The sequence below is a fragment of the Cololabis saira genome, chromosome 19 (assembly GCF_033807715.1).
Source record: "Cololabis saira isolate AMF1-May2022 chromosome 19, fColSai1.1, whole genome shotgun sequence".
NCBI lineage: Eukaryota > Metazoa > Chordata > Actinopteri > Beloniformes > Belonidae > Cololabis > Cololabis saira.
The window spans coordinates 20108788-20112150 of NC_084605.1; the positions used below are offsets into that span (position 1 = coordinate 20108788).

The window sequence follows — 3363 nt, forward strand, 5'->3', positions numbered from 1 at the left end:
ATTGTCACACAAAGGTGTGACATTCCAGACTTGAGGGGGGCGGGGGGGGGGGGGAACTTCACCCCCCCAAGCCTCACCCCCCAACCCCCCCCACCCCCCCAAGCCCCACCCCCCCAACCCCACCCCCTCAACCCTCACCCCCCAACCTCCCCAAGCCCCACTCCCCCAACCCCCCCAACCTCCCCCAAGCCCCATCCCCCCAACCCCCCCCAAGCACAGCAACCTCTACTGGTGCAAAAGAAAATTGCACCCGAGAGGATTACTGCAAGCTACCTGCAGTTTACCAGGCTACAAATACATGCACATTTCAGAAATCAAATAAGCAACCCACTCAGTACAAGTAAATGTATTTATTGCAGAAAATTAAAACACAGTATTCCAAAAAGTTCAGTGTGTGTCCACATGAAAAAAACAAAAAAGGCACTTTTAAAAGCAAAGAGATCAAAACTTAGTCCAGTCAGTGAGCACTTCTCTCTCTTGCAGTTTTTTTTTTTTACAGTTTGATCTGAATGGCCCCTGCTCCTCTACCAAACAGGTCAACTTAAGAGTTTAACAGAGCTAAAAACGAGCCATTGTCTCCCAGTGGCGCCGCCCGTTGCGTGGCACCGCTCTGCCCCAGTGACTGTCGCTGCCGCAGCGGGAGTCTGTACACATCTAGCCCTGGAGGCCAGCAACTGCAAAATATAGAGTAGCAATTAAAATGTGTATAATTTTTACCAATATTCAATTAACACTAAATTAAAAACATCTCAGTTCCATATACTGTAACTCACCTTCCCAAATATTGCTGTAACTTACCCTTGTTTTCCGTTGTCTAGTCTTCATTGCATTGTTTAATTTCTTTTTCTGGGGAGCATTTTCTGGCTGATCGAGACGATGGCTCCTTTTCAAAGACTCAAAATAAGTCTTGCAAGCAGCTAAAGCACAAGCAAAAATACAATTAGAATTTAATTAGTTTCAATATCTATTCAAAGCAATTCTAAAAGAACAAGGATGGATGTGCCTTTCTTTTTACCTGTTATCACGTCGCTGTCTGTGTCAGGAAAAGCAATGCCGACCTGCTCCAACATGTATGTCGTAACTGCAAGGTTATGTGGAGAATTGATACTGTTGGGAAAGAGAGGAGCCATTAGTTGATTAAAAACAAACTCAAACCCCAAAGCAACCTTTTATTTATTTTTTTGTGTGGAGAAAATAGATCTAGATCACACGTGACTACACTGAGCACACGTGACTGTCTGTTACCCGTTGCCACAGCCACACATGTTTCAACAATTTCTTTCCTAATGCCGTTTATTCATTTATTTTTCATTTTGCTGTGGTAAATTACAATGATTACAAACAAAAAACATATATTTACCCTTGTTTTGGATCCACTTTCATAGTGTTGTTTTCAGAATTGTGTAAACGTCTTACAGCCTCCTGTATAGATTAATAATACAAAGTTAGTGTGATTCTAAAAGTATTTAAGCATTATTGCCTCCTGTGGACATGCAGTTAAATGTAAAAGGAATTGTGCACAGTCCTTAGTCATAAGCAAACTTACTTACAGCAACACGTGTGTTCTTTGCTCTTTTAATCCGTTTTGCGGGTGTGGAATCAACAATGGAGCTGCAACTTTCAACACGATAAGAGTTCTTCAGTTCCTCGTCCAGTAGTTCAAATCTGCCGTCCATGTCTTGTAGTGTGCGCTCTGATTTGGATAAAAGCCCAAGGACCGTTTATGCGACATGTTTTACAACAACGCAGCAGTATCTCCTCAAAAGCAAAAAAAGTTCTCCCGGGCGGGAGCAAAACAAACTAACTAGGAAAAACTTTAAAGACCCCCGCAACTCTCAACGCTGTGAGACAGAAACCAATGACATTACTGAATCAATTCTTAGCCACGCCCCCGCAATAACATAAAGGCCCTATCTCCATTTGCTATTCACATGGGCCAATTTGGCATAGACAGGTTGGGGGAGTTTGAATGGTAACTCACAGAAGTGTTGATGGCCGTTTGATGGCTCTCGATGGCTGCATTTTTTGAACAAAGGCCTAAAGGTCCCCTGCTGTTCCTCTACCCGTGGCAACAAAGTGGGGTCAGTAAACTCCCGATTACAGCTCAGAAATGGCCGTATTTCACAGTAAACTTCTTTCACCAGTAAATTCCCAATAACATCCACACACACCCAGCAAACACAAACATTACCGGTTAAATGCTATGTCAGCATATTCCCATAAACTCATCTTTTCGTGCTGTGTTTGGTATTCTTAAAATATGACTTTGACAGGCGTGGTGTGCACAAAATTTAAACGGGGAGACTAAGAGCCATGCCAATTCCTGTCTCCTTCTCCATTCACTGCAATGTTAAAAAAAAATTTCTTCAAAAAAATCTAATTTTTGTTTTCGAATTGCCGTTACTAACACATTTTAAGGAATATCTGAATAAAATTAAGATTGTCAGAATCTTCCGGGTTCTGTCTCTCTCACGATGTCTTTGTTTTTCTGCTAGGAGCTACAGTTTGATTACAAGGTGAAGTTATTTGAGGCTTGTCAAATCCGAAAAACTAGCTGAGTCATTCCAATACAATATACACTACCATACTTCCGGGTCATGTGACCCAGAACTGGTCACATGACCCACTCAATGCAGACTTCATAATACTTTACCTTGGATAATGGAGGAATCTGAACCCTGACCTTACATGATCCCCAGTCCTGCTGGGGACAGGTTCATGGGATATATATGTATATTATTATTATTATACATATAAATATTTACATTTGGATATTATATATACATATTAGCCCCGCCCCTTCTTCTGATTGGCCGATACGTTATAGTCCAATATCTTTTGAATGGTTTGACATACAGAGACATGGGTGGTGTCAAATGACTAAGTATCGAGCCCCTGACCCTCATTGGTGCAAATTAGCCACGCCCCTTCTTCTGATTGGCTGATACGTTAAAGTCCAATATCTTTTGAATGGTTTGACATACAGAGACATGGGTGGTGTCAAATGACTAAGTATGGAGTCCCTGACCCTCATTGGTGCAAATTAGCCACGCCCCTTCTTCTGATTGGCCGATACGTTATAGTCCAATATCTTTTGAATGGTTTGACATACAGAGACATGGGTGGTGTCAAATGACTAAGTATCGAGTCCCTGACCCTCATTGGTGCAAATTAGCCACGCCCCTTCTTCTGATTGGCTGATACGTTAAAGTATATAGACTTTATTACAGGCTCATGGCCCACATGGTAGGAACAATACAACACATAAGAGAATAAAAAAATAAAAGAATAAAATACAAATGCATATATAGAGAGACAAATATAAAATACAGTTTACAGTTCAAGAGAGACACTCATTCCACC

General features: G+C 41.6%; 1 long non-coding RNA gene across 1 annotated transcript; it reads right to left on the reverse strand.

Annotated features, from left to right (window-relative positions):
- Window positions 1-457: 457 nt before the first annotated feature.
- LOC133419692 (uncharacterized) lies at window positions 458-1109 on the reverse strand. Its single transcript, XR_009770553.1, has 3 exons — window positions 1016-1109; window positions 799-917; window positions 458-674 (listed from the first exon to the last, which is right to left on the reverse strand). It is a non-coding gene; the product is annotated as an uncharacterized LOC133419692 (long non-coding RNA).
- Between the last annotated feature and the right edge of the window lie 2254 nt (window positions 1110-3363).